This window comes from Triticum aestivum, chromosome 2A (assembly GCF_018294505.1).
Source record: "Triticum aestivum cultivar Chinese Spring chromosome 2A, IWGSC CS RefSeq v2.1, whole genome shotgun sequence".
NCBI lineage: Eukaryota > Viridiplantae > Streptophyta > Magnoliopsida > Poales > Poaceae > Triticum > Triticum aestivum.
The window spans coordinates 753,999,451-754,020,134 of record NC_057797.1 but is presented as its reverse complement, the minus strand read 5'-3'; the positions used below and the strand labels follow the sequence as shown (position 1 = coordinate 754,020,134).

The window sequence follows — 20,684 nt, the reverse complement described above, 5'->3', positions numbered from 1 at the left end:
TATTCCGGAATTCTCATCAATACGGGCGTGGGTAACCCAACCGCGCCATTGATTATGACGCTTGGGGATAAGCGAGTTTACCAGGCTGGTGGGGACACATAGTTGCGTCCACCCATATAAGGGGATAAGGATCCACCTTTTCACACTACAAGAAATATGGCCAATTATGACTCCCCATTTTGGTCGTTGATTTGCCATTGCTTTCATTTATTGACCTTTTTTGACCAAATTCGAAAGGTCAACAGTTGGCCGTCAAGAGTAAACAAACGTGACCTTTTCTGGAATTTTGGTCAGGACCGCCCTTGACCAAAATTTTGGTCGCTAAACCTTTGACCAAAATTATGGTCATTACTAATGAGCCTAGACTACGTAGGATCTGACGTGGCCGAGCCAACATGGCACATGCGATGACATGGATGCCATGTAGGATCGGTCCAAATCAGCTGTTTTAATGGGCTGAGCCCAATAATTCAGCCCACTTCTAAATTTACTTTTTGGCCACAAGCATGGGCCAAGCCCAACATATCAGTTCTTGGGCTGAGGCGTGCAACCCATTTATTTAATCGATTATTAATTGGGCCGGCCCATTTATCTACCCAACAAAAAAACTTTGTTGGGCCTTGAAACGGTACAGCCCACTCACACAATTTATTATTTTCAGTACAACCCTTATTGAAGGGTGACCAACAACAGCCAACAGTATCTCAAAAAGAAAAATACATTGCACAATTTTCCAGTCAACCAACAAATGAGAATATAATGATAATAATAATGTAATTCTCCAAGATTTCATTAAGTTAGGCCCAGTAGTATCATTACACCACATGTTCATAAGATGGCACCAACCAAAACAACACAACCAGTGAGGGAGAAATGTGTTGGAGGGACATTCTTTAGTGAGAAAAGGTCAACAACAACACCAACATCACTCTTTTGTTCTCCACCTTCTGGTACCTCTTGTTCCATAGAACTTTTCATGTTAGCCTGAGTAGAGTACTTTATAAGCTTGAATGACTAGGAAACTTTATAAGCAAACTATTCAAGAATCAATGTCCTAGTAGCAGAATTTAAGAAGCTAACATCATGGTACATACACTTTGGTATTTGAAAAAACTTAGCACTTTTGTGGAACAAACACGTTCAACGCCATACACCCCAGGGTTGAGCTGTTTGTGTTCAACGCGAGAGTGGATGGGGCTGAACTGCGCTACCTTCGTCGTTGTCATTTTTGCCTGCCTCAAGCCATCCACCACATGTGATTTTCCCGGTAGCACAAGGTGAAACAACAGAGTAGGCATCAGTGATTGCCATCTTGGAGCAGAAGCTTGCAAATAAGTTAAACCAGTACGTGCATGAATAAAGAAAAGAGAAAAAATAGAGTAAAGGATGAACGCTGCTACTGGGTATGGAAGAATCTTTCTAGGCCAAGCACTGCAGCTCGTTATATAACAAGCCAACACTCACTTTTGTAATTCACCCAAGGGTCAAAGGAAGGAGGCCACGGTTCAACACCATATATGTTGGCGTTGAGCTCTAACAACTCAACGCCAGCTGTTGAGCCTATCATGTGCGTTTGCTCCATAAAAATAATAAATGATGATGCATCACTAATATGTCATGTTTACAACTCCTCAATTAAATGACCATCTCTCCTTTAGAGATGAAAAGTGCCAGAACTGGCCCTTGTTTGTTTTCAGGGGCTAAATATGGCAAGTAATTTTGATTGGGGGTAGTATGCGTACATACAATATTTTTGGTGTTCCTATTGGTATGCAAGTTTTTTTTGGTTGTTGTTAAATTCAGGACTATGTGTTATTTCTGCTCAGATGTGATTCATTTTCAAGAATCACCGCAAGAGTTTGTTGGTAGATACACTAGTTTACACATGTATGTGTGTGATCACTTGCAAGACTGCAACCAAGGTACACATCCAAGAATCTGTAACATTAGTAAATAGGGATATCCCCTTCCTCTCCTTGATAAGCCTAAATCACAAGTGTTATGCTGCTAATCTTATGTAGCTTCGTTTCTGAATTTATATTGTTTGTGTGATTGTTTGAGACTGCAAAAAGCTTAAGCTTATATCTACTGGTGAGTTTGAAGATGTAACTAGTTTTCCATTTCATGCAGGTGTGTCTTACAATTTCGAAAAGACTGATAATGGTATTTTCCGGTTAAAGCTCACTGCAAATGCGAAAAAAATAATAGCTGATTTGAGAAGGCCTCTTGAGATTTTGATGAAAGGCAACACTATAAACCACCCTGACCTGACAGTAAGTGCAGTTCAGCTACTTTTGTCCCATGATGGTGTACTAATACAACTTGTCATTTTGAAAGAAAGATTGGAAAATCTATACTGCACTCGACGCACACCGCGTCCCGGGCGGCAGCTGCCGCGCGAGGCTAGCTACAGTGCGGTGCTCTATTTGCTCAATACAAACTAGCAGTGATTGCTACATGGGATGGACAACACATGCTTTTGTAAATATCTCTAGAATAAAATGTTGACAAAATAATAATCCAGTCTACATGCTACTAATTAAGTAGTAGTTATTTGAATAGTTTGTAGCAGGCAAGTAGAACAAATCAAGCTTGGCAATTACAATATTTTTTTGCAGGTTACTATTAGATATATGAAATAAGCATGGCATCAAGTTCACTAAACAAGTAAGCATGCAAAACAAAACCAAGTTTGCACATCCAAAGTGTGTCACGTACTAGAGATGCCTTTGACCGAGAAGTGCAAATCAGAATCACGTATGAAAAGACACTTCCATCAGCACGTTTGCTATTCAAAAAAAACATCACGTTTGTTGTACTGACACACAATCAGTTTCCAATTATATCTCAAAACCAATCAACACAAGCTAGCCACGCTACACATCCCAGCTAATTGCAACTTGGCGTTGTAAGCAATAATCGGCAAGCCTTAGCTCTGCCTCAGGCCTCGGTCGACAGAACAGTAAATGTTTTAGTAGCTTTTGACCAACCAAGACGTACTACACAGAACAAAACAAGGAAGGAGATACTGTAGAAAGCAAAGCTGCCTTGCGGTTTTAAACAAATTGCCATCGCCTCAAGGCAAGAACGCGTGGACATGACTACTACTGCATACACAATAAACCCAGTCAAAAGGAAGCAGGCAAATATACTCGAACGACAGTAGATAACTCGAGCAACAGAGACCGCAAGACCTCTGCATCTGCGTACGGCGCTAGATCCATCTTAACTTGCGAGAACAAGCACATATCTAAAATCGATGAAGCCGGGATATACCTCGGGTGCCGAGCGGAGCGTCACCGTGGGGGTGCTGCTAGAGTCGATCGAGCCCGACAGCGAACAGAGACGGCGGGAGGACACGTTGACGGAGACGGAGCTCTGTCCGCGAAGCAGACGATGCAGGGGAGGCCATGGCGAGGAGGCAAACGGCGGCGGCGCTTGGAGTTGGGCGAGGCTTCGGCTAGGCGGCGCAGGAACGACGAGGAGGGACTTGGCATCAGGGCGGCGCGCTGCAAGGTCCATGGCGGCGGAGTGCACTGTTTGAGACAGAGAGAGTAATCGAGATGTGTGAGAGAGAAAAAGGAGGAAGAAAGAGAGCACGGGAAGAAGAGAACAGAGAAGAAGGGTGGCACTCATCTGCTGGCTCTGGCAAGCTGTGGCTGGTGGTCGCCGGCGCCGGCGTGCAAAACCACAGGAAGAGCTCCTCTCGTGGGGCTCGGGTGCGGGGAATCGTGGGAGGAGGCTGCGAGGAGGTGGTGGTGGCGGCGGGAAGATTGGGAGCAGGGAGGAGGGGTGCGATGGGGATATAGGGTTTGGGCTGGGGGGGGGGGGGGGGGGGGCTATCTCTTTTTCTATTTTTCCTGTGGATAAATGGATGGATGGATGTGGGATGGAGATATGGATGGATGGATGGATGGGCGCTATGTCATCGATCCGTGGAAAGAGTTTTGATTGGTTCAAAAAATTAGTAATTTAAAATAGTTTTCAAGTACTAAAAATAAAGGGATTTTGTGAAGTACCTATCAAAACTATTTTGCAAAAGGACATCACACAAATTTTCACTCAAGTTAGACCATATTTTATGGATGAGCATCAATTTATATGCATTTCTGATCTTTTTATCTAATTTTAATCATTTTTCGAGTGCCAAAAAAGAGTTTTTTATGAAGAACCTACCATATATTTGTTGCAAAATTGGACGAAATCATTTTTATAAAGTATTAGGCCATATTTAATCTAAAATTGACCAAATGGTTGGGTGTCAAGAGTTTGGATGCACCTCTCGTGGAAAAGACAAATTTCCGCCGATTTCGTTGGAAGCGGGTCAAATTTGAACTGCAATTGTCTCATAGTTTGTTCTTTATTTTTTCCAAAAATCATTTCTAGTTACATAAATATCTGTTTAATCATAGAAACATCAAAAGTTTTTCAAGATGCAACCACTAGCTATGAAAGGTCATGCCCGTCGTTTTGACCATATTTTGAAACAGGCATGAGAAATTAAAAAAATAAAGACCCTCGCGGGCCGGACGACAGGTGGGGGCCCAGCGCGACCCGTCTTCATCAGCCCAAGCTCAAGACCGTCGCGGGGCGGACGACATGAAGCTTCCTCAAGAGAGCGGCCTCATCAGGCAGGCTCGCGAGGAGGCGGAGAGATCAATGCAAGGGTACCTCGCGAGGAACCCGTGACGCAAGCCATGACGATCGAGACCAGGCGGGCGCCAGGCGAGCGCCAGCCTGCACAGGGTCCTTGTTTCCCCTTTGGTGCAAAGGGGGCAAGCACAGGCCAAGGTATCAGGCAAAGGTTGCCATTCTGGTGCAACGAGACTAAGACCAGCCGGACGGCCGGACGAGGTCACCGTGGAGCCCAAGACGGCGTCATCACCAGTGCTTTTGGCAGTCAAAGACCACCTTTGGTCAGGATAATTCGTACTAGATGTTCCCCCTTCAATAGGAAAATGAATATTGTTGAATTATTTTTGAACTAGGAAAGGAAAGATTTTTCATATTTGATGAATATATGACCCAAAGAATTTATGAGATTTTTTTGGAAATTTTGGGAATGACAGAAATATAGGTTGCTTCACAACGTAGGGCAAAAATTGACACATGGATATGACACATAGGCAAAACTGATGAGGGAAAATGGTTATATTAAATGAGCTAAAATTTTGTGGAGGGAAATGGTTTTATAAATTTCATGCAAGTTGGATATATACAAATAGTACTTCCTTCACAATGCTCTCCACTGAACAGAAATTTGGGAAAAATATTGAGGGAAAATGGTTATATTAAATGAGCTAAAATTTTGTGGAGGAAGGTTCTATGGTTAGGGTCATGTCCTGGTAATTTTCAGCAATTATAAAACAATATAAAATATAGTTGCTTCACGAACTGAAAATATTACTAGAAGAAAAGATTGGATGGCGAGCTCCCATGGATTGTTATGGAGACCTATGATATGGGCATATAGAATATGGGCATAAAGAAAATTTGTTTTTTTAAGAAACTACCAAATATTTGTTGCAAAATAGCACCACTCCATTTTTCAAAAATATTTTCAAATGCCTGCTTTAACATTTTCTAAATACATGATTTACTTTATTCATAGACATTGTATATTTTTTGTATACATTTTTGATTTTTTGCATACATGAGAAACATTTTCAAATGCTTGCTTTAACATTTTTAAGTACATGATTGACTTTATTCACAGACATTGTATATTTTCTGTATACATTTTTTCAAATGCTTGCTTTAACATTTTCTAAATACATGATTGACTTTATTAACAGACATTGTATATTTTTCGTATACATTTTTCCTATACATGAGAAACATTTTCTTTATATACAATTAGCATTTTCAAGTGCTTCGTTAACACTTTTTTAACACATAGTCAACATTTTTATATACAAATTTTAAACATTTTTTAAATACAAAATTAATATTTTTGATACATGGTTAAGAATTTTTTATTTACACATATTAACATTTTCATATGCTTTATTCACATTTTTAAATACTTGTTTACCTTTTTTTCAAATGCTTGATTAACATTTTAAACACATTATCAACTTTTTCCACACACATTGTATATTTTTTATACATGATATACATTTTTTTATACACATGTAGCATTTTCAAATGCTTGGTTACATTTTTTTCATATGTTTTATGTGAAGTTCTTAGTAATATATATTTTTAGAATATATTTGGAAGTATAAACAGAAGTAAAAAAATAATGAACCAACGAAAATCAGATAAAAACCGAGCCGCGGCCCTGGAGTTGGCCCACTCGGCGCACATAAAATATTAAAAGAAAAAAGGGTACCCTCGTCCCACCGATGCCCAAGCCCACTCGACACTGCCCTTAAATACTTGTTGGCCGCAGTTGTATCAGTAGCATAGTTTGGGCATGGTGGTTTGGCTCTGTATAGGAGAGTGAAGGGTCGCGAGTTCGATTCTCACGATGCCCCCCTTTTTGCTGATTTATTTGCCCATTTGAGGGCGTGGCCCGCTTGTTAGCACAGCGTACAAGGCAGGTTTGTGGTACAAGTCACACATGTCATTGGTACCATGTTAGTTGGTCCCGCATGTAAATGGTAGACCCCACAAGTCAGTTTAGTCAATACTTGAGCGGTCAAACCAACCATGCAATTGACACATAAGTTAAAATGAGACGACACGTAGGCAAAATTGATGATGTGGACATCTAGTCATATAATTTTATTCATGTTACAACATTATGACCTTTTAGATTTGTCTTAATCAGCTAGAAATAAGGCTGTTGATCACTGTTGTTTGCTTCATGACCTTTTCGTGTAAGATAATTATGACTTTTTTGACTAAAATGGTCGTTATTGTTTAGTTTTTGGACCCTCTTAAACAGGCTACGACCAATTGGTTCAAAATGGTCATATATTTATGACCATATCTTCCACGGTCACTAGAGAAGGTCATAATTTAGCATATTTCTTGTAGTGTTACCTACGCCTTCTTCCTCCTTTGCCTATTCATTCTTGCGCACCCGAACTCCAGCGCCCAAGTCCGCACTCCCCACCTCAACCTTCTCCAGCCATGTCCGGAGCGGGAGGCAAGTGGATGGTCTCCTCCGTTACGGAGGGACACATCAAAAGACTAAGGAAGGTCGGATACTTGTCTAACGACATTGCGCACCGGCTTCCTGAAGAGGGGCAGCTCATCCCCACCCCTAGGCCCCATGAGAGGGTGGTGTTCCTCCCCCATTTCCTCTATGGACTGGGCTTCCCTCTCCACCCATTTGTCCGGGGGCTCATGTTCTACTATGGCCTGGATTTCCACGATCTGGCCCCGAACTTTGTCCTCAACATCTCGGTGTTTATCGTCGTGTGTGAGGCTTTCCTCCGCATCCGCCCCCATTTCGGCCTATGGCTCAAGTCTTTCAATGTCAAGCCGAAGGTGGTGCGAGGCAACCAAGCGAAGTGCGGAGGCACCATGGTGGGCAAGATGCCCAACGTCTTATGGCTCAAGGGCTCCTTTGTGGTGACCCTGAAGGGGTGGCAATCGGGGTGGTTTTACATCACCGAGCCGCGCGACCCTGAATGGGTCGCAGCCCCCGAGTTCTGATCCAGACCCCCTACGCGGCTCACCTCCTGGAAGGAGACGGGCCTGTCATGGGGTAAAAAAGGAGAGCTGACCGGACTCCAAACATGCGTCCAAACCCTGGTGGACAAGAAGCTCAAACTTGTCAACGTAGTCCAGGTTATGCTCATCCGCCGGATCCTCCGGTGTCAACAACGGGCTTTCAACCTGTGGGAGTTCGACCCGGCGCGGCACCAAACTCTGAGCAGGCTCTTCGACACGACGTACAAAGATGCCTGGAAGGTGCTTTTCAAGGGCGCCGAGGCCCCCGCATCCACTATCGAGGATCGCGGATTCAGTATGCAGCGTCACACTCATGCCGTAAGTTGTTTTTACCTTTATAGGGTATCAGTTTTTCATAGTTTGACTCCATGCGGGATCTAAGCTCCCTTACCTTTGACAGGACTAGCAGGAGACGTCCGGACAGATCAACTGTCCGGCTCCTTTGCCCGAAGGCCTAGCGGATTCTCGTTTGGCGAAGCAGCTGGTTCCGGCACCCCATGTGGTGCCGGAGAAGAAGGCCACGGGGACTCGAAAGAGTGCCCAGCGCCTGGAGGTGTCGGATCCCTCATCCGATGACTCCAAGACGCACTCCTCCCATGAAGACGAGGAGGAGGAAGAAGAGACCCCTCCCCCTCCAGCGGGGAATGGAAGAAAAGGAAGGCTGCCCCAACTGGGGAGGCCGAAGGGTCCAAGAAGGGGAAAACCCTTCCTCCGGACTACTCGACCGACGCCGACGACGGCGGAGAGGAGTGGCCGCTCAGGGCCAAGCCCCTGGCTAAATCGTAAGTATCCGGATACCAGAGTAATTCATTATTGCACAGCTTTCCCTTATGTCGAATATGTTTATGCAGCCCACCCAAAGACCGGCTCGACGCGTCGTCGAGCGGTTCACTGGACTCGTTGGATGTGAATTCGCTTCCGATGGCTTCCTCCCCCTGCCCTACGGACGACACCGAAGTGTTGTCCCAACAGGTTCCAAGCCAGGAGGAGGTGGTCCTGGAGGCGCCGCAAGGCGACCTCCTGGACCCCAGGAGTGAAGGGGATAGAACCCCCCAGGGCTCCAAGTTCGGCTCTAGGCCGGACACCGCTCCGGAACCTTCAAAGGTTCCAGAGTCCAGCGGGCGACCTCCTTCCAAGAGGAGCAAGCCCACCGTGCCGGTGACCCCTGTCCAACCGGAGGCGCCGGACAATCTGTTGGAGGTGCTCGAAGGCGCCTCCATCGACGAGGAGCACCGCACCATTATGAGTGCGGTGGTCCAGAAGGTTCAGTCCGCCAAGAGCGGACTCACTGAAGTTTGTACTAGCATTTTAACAGGCTTTGAGGTAAGTAAAGAATGTGTAAATAATATTACCGCATAGACAGTAGCCCCTGATGCTCTGTTTGGCGTTCGGGAAGAAAAGCCGAATAGAGGATCAAATAAAATTCAAAGGAGTCTAACAAAAAGGAGTCAATACGTGTATGCAGGCTTCTCTGCTGGCGTCCGCCGCACTAACTGCAGAAGTGGACACGCTAAAGCAGAACCTCGAGCAGTCCGAGCAAGAGCTCGGGCGTGCCAAGAAGCAGCTCGAGGAGAAGGAAGGTAAGAAATACCTTGTTTTAAATATATATATAAAGTGCAATTGCAAAAAAAATGACAGGATTATCGTGGCCATTGTAGGGGCCACGTCTGAGGTGGCGACCCTTAAGCAAGCGCTGGTCGAGGCCGAGAAGAGGGCGGCCACGGAGCGCACCGAGCGGGAGAAGTATGAGGCCAAGGTTGGCAAGGTGTGGCAAGAGCTCCAGGCTCTCATGGAAAAACATGAGAGTTTGGAGCTTGACTCAAAGACGCGAGCGTCCGAGCTCGCGGTGGCTATTGAAAATGCCAAGTCTGCCAAGGCCGAATCCCAGAAGACCCTCCAGGACTGGATGAGGTGAAAAAGATAGCGGCGGGTAAGGCATTCTTTATGCAAAGCAAACACATAAACGTAAGTTACTTGTTACTTACCCGAATCTGGAGCTCTCCAGGAGCATTCGCAGATCTTCCCCGTAGCGTGTCCGATGCCACCTCATTCTATCGAGCCGAGGAGGGCAGCTCGACAGAGAAGGTGTTCTGGTCTCAGTATGCTGAGGCCGGACACCCCGTGCCCCTGAGCGACCAGCTGAAGCAACTGGTCGAGCTCCACAAGGCGGCCGAACAAGCCATGAAGGGCCTCATAGTTCGGCTATGGCCTGGAGAGGCTCTGCCCGGGAGCTATTTCGGGCTGGTGTGGCGGCTGGTGGGGGCATGTCCAAGGCTCGAAGTCATCAAGCGCTCCGTCTGCATTGAAGGTGCCCATAGGGCCCTTGCCCGTGCTAAGGTGCACTGGGGCAAGCTGGATGCTGAGAAGCTTGTGAAGGACGGGCCACCGCCGGGGAAGGAACATCGCAAGCTCGAGAATTATTATAAGGATGTTCTGAAGGGTACCTGCCTTATGGCGGATGAGTGTTCCAGGGATGTAATTTTTGAGTAAAACTCGCTCGTTTTGTCCTGTGTGCTGAAAACTTGTTCATATGCGCTAAGCAATGCTGTTGGAATTTAAAATATTACCTTCTGTGCGGCTATTTATCAATTCTGAGAAATGGCGAGTCGTCGGCTTCTGCCCCCGTGCCACTAGTGCTGGGGTGTTCGGGGATAAACCTGAGAGCTCTTTTTCCCATGTTTGGGTCCTTCGAGGGAGGCGCTCAGCACAACGAACAAGGCAATCGGACTATAATGCTTGAACACTCTCACTTAGCCATAGAATTCTATAATTTTAAATTTCGGCGAAGCCCCTGGTATTCGGAAGACCGAGTTCGGGGCGCTATCCACGCCTTGGCCAGACAGAGCCGACTCCTCGCTCTAAGCGGCATAAGTCTTTAAGGACTCGAAAAACCTCTCGAACAGCGACCAGCTCTCGCTTCATCATGACAGTCAGTTTTAGCTTTCTCTACTGAGGTGCTCGACCCAGCTCAACTGGGGCACAATTGCAGTAGTTCTCCTAGTGCTAGCTTAGCCGATATAGCGGAACGTAAGGCACCAAAACATAGGAGCCGGGTGTAACGCTCTCGATGCGGCTATATCTCCCACGTGTCGAAGAACGACTTAGAGGCATAACCGCATTGAAAGCAATGTCACAAGCAAGGTAATATTCACACAACCCATGTAATACATAAGGGAAAGAGATACATAGTTGGCTTACAATCGCCACTTCACACAATACATGAATAAAGCATTACATCATCCAAATACAATCAAGGTCCGACTACGGAACCAAAATAAAAGAAGAACCCCATATGCGACAAAGGTCCCGATCGACCCCAACTGGGCTCCACTACTGATCAGCTAGAACGAAACAACACAAGGGACAAGATCTTCATCGAGCTCCTCCTGAGCTTGGTTGTGTCACCTGCTCGGTTCAACGACACCTGCAAACTGGTTTTGGAAGTATCTGTGAGTCACGGGGACTCAGCAATCTCGCACCCTCGCGATCAAGACTATTTAAGCTTATGGGTAAGGTAAAGGTATGAGGTGAAGCTGCAGCAAGCGACTAGCATATATGGTGGCTAACATACGCAAATGAGAGCGAGAAGAGAAGGCAAAAGCACGGTCGAAAATCTATGATCAAGAAGTGATCCTAGAGCAACCTACGTCAAGCATAACTCCAACACCGTGTTCACTTCCCGGACTCCGCCAGAAAGAGACCATCACGGTTACACACGCGGTTGATACATTTTAATTAAGGTCAACTTCAGGTGTTCTACAACTGGATGTTAACAAATTCCCATCTGCCCATAACCGCGGGCACGACTTTCGAAAGTTCAAATTCCTGCAGGGGTGTCCCAACTTAGCCCATGACAAGCTCTCACGGTCAACGAAGGAATAGACCTCCTCCCGAGACATTCCGATCAGACTCGGTATCCCGGTACTACAAGACATCCTCGACAATGGTAAAACAAGTCCAGCAAGACCACCAGCTATGCCGACAAATCCCGATAGGAGCTGCACATATCTCGTTCTCAGGGCACACCGGATAAGCTAAGCGTACAGGAGCCGACGTAACCCAAGTTGCCAAGGGATGGCCCTGCACGGTGCTCTGGGTTGGACCAACACTCAGAGGATCACTGGCCCGGGGGTGTTAAAATAAGATGACCCTTGGGCTGGCCTAACCCAAGGGAAAAAGAGGCTAGGTGGCAAATGGTAAAACCAAGGTTGGGCCTTGCTGGAGGAGTTTTATTCAAAGCAAACTGTCAAGGGGTTCCTATTATAACCCAACCGCGTAAGGAACGCAAAATCCGGGAACATAACACTGATATGACGGAAACTAGGGCGGCAAGAGTGGAACAAAACACCAGGCATAAGGCCGAGCCTTCCACCCTTTACCAAGTATATAGATGCATTAATTAAATAAGATATATTGTGATATCCCAACAAGTAAACATGTTCCAACAAGGAACAAACTTCAATCTTCACCTGCAACTAACAACGCTATAAGAGGGGCTGAGCAAAGCGGTAACATAGCCAAACAACGATTTGCTAGGACAAGGTGGGTTAGAGGCTTGGCTTAACAATATGTGAGGCATGATCAGCAACTAGTAGGTATCGCAGCATAGGCATAGCAAAAGAGCGAGCATCTAGCAAGCAAAGATAGAAGTGATTTCGAGGGTATGATCATCTTGCTTGAAATCCCGCAAGGAAGAAGAAGGAGTCCATGAAGAAGACGAACGGACGTAGACGAACGGGTCCTCACAAACGCAACGTTACCGAAACCAACCCGAAGAAGCAAACACCGGAAAGAAGCACACAACATAGTAAACAACCAACACATGAACATGGTATGATATGCGAGACGCGGTATGCGATGCATATGCATGATTTGCAAGGGAATGCATGAACCTGGCCTCAACATGGAAATCCAAGTGTACCACTGGAAAGGTGAGATGAAATCGCTTGAAAACGATATAAAGAACGCCGGAATCGGAGTTATGGTTTGGAAATGGCAAGCAATTCAAATATGACCACGTTCTGCGATTTACAGCAAGTAGCCATCTAAATGCAACAAGATGAACATGCTACAGCACCCAAACATGGCATCAAAATACATGGCAGGAATCCATACATGATGCTTAACAAAAGACTAGCACTGAGCTACGGCAAATTCATCCATTAACAGGTTCAAACAAGCATGGCAAAAATGCATTTGACAAACAGATTTCAGACTTACTGAAATTAACACTTGTCTGGAATTTCAGATCGGATAGCACACTTTGGAGCATGAAAACTATATGCTACAGGACCTGAACATGGCAAAGTAAAGCATGGCACAGAGCTACTCAAAGAGCTTAACAAAAGTCCCTTAGTGACCTTGAGCCAAAAGGGATCAGAAAATACATTTGCAAGCATGTGAACATGGCAAAAACATAATCAGATCACGGACTTAGTGAAAACTGGAGCATGCTGAAACAGATATCAAGTAGGCATGTTTACGAGCTCGATGCACTCACTACAGAGCAAGTCATGATAATCTAAGCATACACCCATTAAGAATACACAAAATACAAGCTAGACATGGCAAGAACAATAGCATAGCATGCACGGATCAACTACAACACCCTCGGCAATATCGCTAACAAGTAGACAATCTGCCCTGATTCACGAAATGACAAAAGTAGAGCTCGATTAACTCAAGCTAGCATGCTCCATAATTGCAAACAAAGGCATGGATGGATAGAGCACTACAAGATTAACAAAACATCCTTACTGATCATCCTCAAAAGAGGCACGGATCACTAGGAAACAACATGAACATATGGCCATATGAAATAAACAGTCCAAAGACTTAGTGGAAATGCTAAGTCCCAGAAATCAGCATTAACAAGTGCACCACTTTGCAAGCTTGTGCTAGGCACCACACACATCACAAAAATACATGGATGGCGCCCCTGGAAAGATGTCAAAGCATATAACAAAATACATGTAGAGCACCTGGGCATATCATGCACACAATAATCATGGCAAAAATGACAAATAGCTATATGGTGCAGCAGATCTGACAATTATCTCAAATAGCATTCTTCTAACAGCATTTCAGGCATCAATATGAACTCAAATGAAAATGATGCAATGAGATGAAATGATGTACTCTCTGAGACGAACATTTTGATATGTTATATGCATGAATCAGAGCTATGGATGCAAAGTTATGATGCGATGAATAGAGGCATATGAATCTGGAAAACTTCAGGACTTCGACGAATTTTATACCCTCCAGATCTGGATCTAGGTCAACGAAGGAACACATCCCAAGGTCAACTCCGGCGAGGGAGGCTCTCTCCGGCGAGGGAGCCTGCGGAGGAGGTCGGCGAGGGACAGATCCGGGCGCGGCGGCGGGGGAGAGGGGCGCTCCGGCCGGTGGCGTTGGACGACGCGGCACACGGCGGGCGGCGGCGCACGGTGTGCAAGGCGGCGGCGCGCGGCACCTTGCGGTGGTGGAGACCGGCGCGAGTAGGCAAGCTTGCCGGCGGGAAGACTTGGCGGCGGGGCGGCGATGAGGCACAGGCCCGGCGCGGCGGCGGGGTAGGCACGAGTGGCGCTCGGGCGCGGGCCGGGGAGGGCTCGACCCGGGCCTCGGCGGGCCGCGGCGGATGCGGGAGAGAGGAGGCGCGGCGACCTGACAGCTGGCAGTCTCCGATTCGCCCTGGGCGACGGCGGACATGTCCGGCCGGTGGTGGGAATTTTGTCCGGCGGCGCGAGGAGCGGGACTAGGGTTTGATCTGCGCGAGATTTTTGGAGGGAGGCACATATATATAGGTAGAGGGAGCTAGGAGAGTCCAAATGAGGTGCGGTTTTCGGCCACACGATCGTGATCGAACACTCTAGAAGATAGAAGGGGTTTAGGTGGGTTTTGGGCCAAATTGGAGGGGTGTTGGGCTGCAACACACATGAGGCCTTTTTGGTCCCTCAGTTAACCGTTAGAGCATCAAACGAAGTCCAAATGGTACGAAACTTGACAGGCGGTCTACCGGTAGTAAACCAAGGCTGCTTGGCAAGTCTCGGTCCAATCCAGAAATGTTTAATCCCCACACACAAGAGAAAGGTAGAAATGACCACCGGAGGAGAACGAAGCGCCGAAATGCAAAACGGAGAACGGGAAAAATGCTCGGATGCATGAGACGAACATGTATGCAAATGAAATGCGCATGATGACTTGATATGCAATGCATGACACGCAAGCAGTGACAACGCAACAACAGCGAATAACTGGAGACACCTGGCACATCGGTCACGGGGCGTTACAGCGGGCAAACCCAACTATTTACCCAAGACATGATTCGGAGCCGATGCATATAATGTTATAAGTTCGGGGTGCCGCACTTGTTAAAGTGTTCGGACTTCTCACACCATATTGAGGGGTACTAAAGCCCCTGGCGTATTTTGGCCGTACCAAAGTGTACGGGTGCAACATGTCGTTAAGGAACATATATTTGTAAAAAAAGAGTTAATGCAAAAATAGAAAGAAGCTATGCATTGTTTAAAAAAGGGCTGCGATTAAAGCAGAACGATACAAATAATGCGATAAGCGAAAGGTTGGACTATTTTAACATGTCCGTTCCAGGGGCAGGCTGCGGAATGGTATGCGAAACAGGTATACTGCTCGTGATAGAGACCACCTGGGAGTTCCGTAATGCGGCATGGCTTGTCTGCTTCCTTGGTTCTTGCATCGTTTGTGCGGCAATTGAACTGCCGAACAGGCCTTCCGAAGAGTGGAGTCCTGAAAGTAAGAGAAAATTAAAAAATTGGTAGCCCCTGGTGCGGTTTAAGCCATGTTTCGGGCGTGCCGTGATGGTGCCCCCCTGTACCCATGGTATTTCTAGAGCGTAGTTATGTACGCGAAGTACTGGTGTCGCATTTTTGCGAGGGCTGGGGTTGGGGACGCATTGCTACGCCTGCTCGGGACGTGCCAGGCGGTCTTGTTGTAGGTTACTCCGGGCGCGCTTGACGGTGTCCGGACGTTTAATGGCCGGACTGGAGAACTGCCTGGAGAGGCTCCTTTGTACTTCCGCTGCAAGGGCCGCCGTGTGCTCCTCCGTTCGGAGGGAGCGCTCGGTGTTTCCATTGACCGTAATTACTCCTCGAGGGCCTGGCATCTTGAGCTTAAGGTATGCATAGTGCGGTACCGCATTGAACTTGGCGAATGCAGTTCGTCCGAGTAGTGCATGATAGCCACTGCGGAATGGGACTATGTCGAAGATTAACTCCTCGCTTCGGAAATTATTCGGAGATCCGAAGACCGCTTCAAGTGTGACTGAGCCTGTATAGTTGGCCTCTACACCTGGTATTATGCCTTTAAAGGTCGTTTAGGTGGGCTTAATCCTCGAGGGATCTATGCCCATTTTCTGCACTGTATCCTGGTAAAGCAGGTTCAGGCTACTGCCGCCGTCCATAAGAACTCTAGTGAGATGAAATCCATCAATAATTGGGTCTAGAACCAATGCGGCGAATCCGCCATGACGGGTGCTAGTGGGATGATCCCTTCAATCAAAGGTGATCGGGCAGGAGGACCATGGGTTGAACTTTGGGGCGACTGGCTCTATCACGTATACGTCCCTTAACGCGTGCTTCCGCTCCCTCTTGGGGATGTGGGTTGCGTATATCATGTGCACCGTCCGCACTTGTGGGGGAAAACCCTTCTGTCCACTGTTGTTCGGCGGCCGGGGCTCTTCGTTGTCATTGCTATGCAGCCCCTTGTCTGTATTTTCGGCATGTAACTTGCCTGCCTGCTTGAACACCCAACAATCCCTGTTGGTGTGATTGGCCGGCTTTTCGGGGGTGCCATGTATCTGGCACAAGCGGTCGAGTATTCGGTCCAAACTGGACGAGCCCCTAGGATTTCTTTTGAATGGCTTTTTCCGCTGACCGGATTTATAGCCTCTGAATCCGGCATTAACTGCTGTATCCTCAGCATTGTCGCCGTTAGTGCGGCGCTTCTGCTTGTTGCGACGCGACCTGCCACTACTGTCCCTGGTATCCGAATTACTAGGGTTCTTGGTCATATTGTTGCTAGGAGCAAGCCAGCTGTCTTCTCCCGCGCAAAAGAGGGTCATGAGTGTCGTGAGTGCTACCATGGATTTCGGCTTTTCCTGTCCAAGGTGCCGGGCAAGCCACTTGTCATGGATATTGTGTTTGAAGGCTGCTAGGGCCTCAACGTCCGGATAGTCGACTATTTGATTTTTCTTTGTTAGGAACCATGTCCAGAATTGCCTGGCCGATTCCTCTGGCTGCTGAATTACGTGGCTTAGGTCATCAGCGTCTGGTGGCCGCACATAAGTGCCCTAGAAATTGTCGAGGAATGCGGCTTCCAGGTCCTCCCAACAACCGATTGATCCTGCTGGCAAGCTGTTAAGCCAATGCCGAGCTGGTCCTTTAAGCTTGAGTGGGAGGTATTTGATGGCGTGGAGATCATCGCCGCGGGCCATGTGAATATGAAGGAGATAATCCTCGATCCATACCACAGGATCTGTTGTGCCATCATATGATTCGATGTTTACGGGTTTGAAACCCTCGGGGATTTGATGATCCATTACTTCGTCTGTGAAGCATAGTGGGTGTGCGGCGCCTCTGTACTGGGTTATATCACAACGTAGCTCCAATGAGCTTTGTCTACTGTGTTCGGCCCTACCGGATTTGTGTCCGGTGTGACGGTTACCGTCTCGAGTCATGGGGCGCCCACGCGATCCGTAGATCGATCTTGTTTGCCTTGCCTTGTCCTCCAACATATCTCGCAGGTCTGGCGCATTTTCCCGTGCCTTGGTACGGGGTGCGGCTTGAGTGGAGGGACGAGAGGCCTCTCTGTCGCAGCCACGAGGTGGCCGGTCGGCCGTATCAAGTGCTGGTGATGTAGGTTTAAGTGCTTCCTCCTCTAATCGGGGTAGCAACCTGCGCTTTGGGTAGCTCTTGGAGGGGCGTTCGAGTTTATGCTCTTCGGCCGCAAGGACTTCAGTCCATCTGTCGACTAGCAAATCTTGATCAGCTCTAAGCTGTTGCTGTTTTTTCTTGAGGCTTCTTGCCATGGCCATAAGCCTACGTTGAAAACGCTCTTTCTCGGCGGGATCCTCTGGCACGACGAATTCGTCATCGTCGAGGCTTGCCTCGTCTTTGGAGGGAGGCGTATAATTATCGTCCTCGACCTTTCTGTCTGCCGCTCTCTCATGAGGGCTGACTTCTCCATCCTCCTGTGCTGAATCTTGCTGGAGGGGATTTTCTTCGGCATTCTCCGGAGTATTATTATCTCACGTGCTGGAATCACCGTATTTTCCTTGGCGGGATTTTGATCGGCGCCGCTAACGCCGGCGCTTAGGCTGTTTCTTGGAGGGGTCATCCTCCGCTGTTCCATCGCCATCTCCTTCTTTTGGGGTGTCCACCATGTATATGTCATACGACGAGGTGGCTTTCCAGGGCCCAATAGGTGCTGGTTCTTCATCGTCTCCTGCATCGGTGTCCATACCGTCGATGTCTTCGGAGTCGAAGTCGAGCATGTCGGTTAAATCGTCGACAGTGGCTACAAAGTGGGTGGTGGGTGGGCTTTGAATTTCTTCATCGTCCATATCCCAACCTTGCTGACCGTAGTCCGGCCAGGGCTCTCATGATAAAGAGAGAGACTTTAGTGTCTTTAGAATACCGCCGAAAGGCAAGTGCTGAAAGATGTCCGCGGCAGTAAACTCCATGATCGGCGCCCAATCGGATTTGATCGGCAGGGGCGCGGAGGGTTCGGAGTCCGGAGGGGAGTCCGGCTCCTTGGAGTCACGAGTCTCGCGGAGTGCGGGGCTGGTGTTCGGCTCGATCGCCATTGAGATCGGAGCCCCCGAGGCGGCGTCCAACCACCCATCCTCGATCGGCGCAGTTGGCTCCGAATTAAGGGTCGGAGCCGATGCGGGTGCGGCCTCCAGGGCACTGTTTGGCGGCAGAGCTAGATAATGCTCGTCGTGACAGTGCGACGCGCTCGGCAGTGGCTCGAATCCGTCGAGGACCAAGTCCCAGCGGATGTCAGCCATGTAGTTTAAACTTCCAAATCTGACGTGACGGCCAGGGGCATAGCTTTCGATCTGCTCCAGATGGCCAAGTGAATTGGCCCGCAGTGCGAAGCCGCCGAAGACGAAGATCTGTCCGGGGAGGAAGGTCTCACCCTGGACTGCATCGCTATTGATGATCGTAGGAGCCATCAAGCCTAACGGCGACGACATAGAGGAACTCTCAATGAAAGCACCAATGTCGGTGTCAAAACCGGCGGATCTCGGGTAGGGGGTCCCGAACTGTGCGTCTAGGCCGGATGGTAACAGGAGGCAAGGCACATGAAGTTTTACCCAGGTTCGGGCCCTCTTGATGGAGGTAAAACCCTATGTCCTGCTTGATTAATATTGATGATATGGGTAGTACAAGAGTAGATCTACCACGAGATCGAAGAGGCTAAACCCTAGAAGCTAGCCTATGGTATGATTGTTGTTCTGTATGTTGTCCTACAGACTAAAAACCCTCCGGTTTATATAGACACCGGAGAGGGTTAGGGTTACACAAAGTCGATTACAATGGTAGGAGATCTACATATCCATATACCAAGCTTGCCTTTCACGCCAAGGAAAGTCCCTTCCGGACGCGGGACGAAGTCTTCAATCTTGTATCTTCATAGTCCAGGAGTCCGGCTGAAGGTATAGTCCGGCCATCCGGACACCCCCTAATCCAGGACTCCCTCACATGCTATGTACCAGATCTATTGTATACCCTACACTGTGTTTAGCAAGGGAGTACAATAGTGATCTAGGAGTAGATCACTGGACAGCGTTCAAAATTATCCTTAGTGGAATAAGGATATGTTTCTCGATTATGGAGGTGACAAAAGGTTCGTCGTAAAGAGTTACGTCGATACAAGTTTTGGCACTGATCCAGATGACTCTAAGTCTCAATCTGGATACATATTGAAAGTGGGAGCAATTAGCTAGAGTAGCTCCGTGCAGAGCATTGTTGACATAGAAATTTGCAAAATATGTATGGATCTTAATGTGGCAGACCCGTTGACTAAACTTCTCTCTTTGGGTGTTAATCACATAGTGGGAGCAATTAGCAAAACATGATCACACCTTAGTACTCTTTGGGTGTTAATCACATAGCGATGTGAACTAGATTATTGACTCTAGTAAACCCTTTGGGTGTTGGTCACATGTCGATGTGAACTATGGGTGTTAATCACATGGTGATGTGAACTATTGGTGTTAAATCACATGGCGATGTGAACTAGATTATTGACTCTAGTGCAAGTGGGAGACTGAAGGAAATATGCCCTAGAGGCAATAATAAAGTTATTATTTATTTCTTATATCATGATAAATGTTTATTATTCATGCTAGAATTGTATTAACCGGAAACATAATACATGTGTGAATACATAGACAAACAGAGTGTCACTAGTATACCTCTACTTGACTAGCTCGTTGATCAAAGATGGTTATGTTTCCTAAACCATAGACATGAGTTGTCATTTGATTAACGGGATCACATCATTAGGAGAATGATGTGATTGACTTGACCCATTCCATTAGCATAGCACTTGATCGTTTAGTATGTTGCTATTGCTTTCTTCATGACTTATACATGTTCCTATGACTATGAGATTATGCAACTCCCGTTTGCCGAAGGAACACTTTGTGTGCTACCAAACATCACAACGTAACTGGGTGATTATAAAGGTGCTCTACAGGTGTCTCCAAAGGTACATGTTGGGTTGGCGTATTTCGAGATTAGGATTTGTCACTCCGATTGTCGGAGAGGTATCTCTGGGCCCTCTCGATAATGCACATCACATAAGCCTTGCAAGCATTGCAACTAATGAGTTAGTTGCGAGATGATGTATTACGAAACGAGTAAAGAGACTTGCCGGTAACGAGATTGAACTAGGTATTGAGATGCCGGCGATCAAATCTCGGGCAAGTAACATACCGATGACAAAGGGAACAACGTATGTTGTTATACGGTCTGACCGATAAAGATCTTCGTAGAATATGTAGGAGCCAA

The 20,684-nt window shown here is 47.3% G+C and overlaps 1 long non-coding RNA gene and 1 pseudogene across 1 annotated transcript; both read right to left on the bottom strand.

The window, feature by feature from the left end:
- Positions 1 to 20,684, bottom strand: part of LOC123191999 (receptor-like serine/threonine-protein kinase SD1-7) — a 79,864-nt pseudogene that overhangs the window by 9,585 nt on the left and 49,595 nt on the right.
- LOC123190903 (uncharacterized) lies at positions 775 to 3,802 on the bottom strand. The gene is made up of 2 exons (XR_006496620.1): positions 1,095 to 3,802; positions 775 to 984 (listed from the first exon to the last, which is right to left on the bottom strand). It is a non-coding gene; the product is annotated as an uncharacterized lncRNA (long non-coding RNA).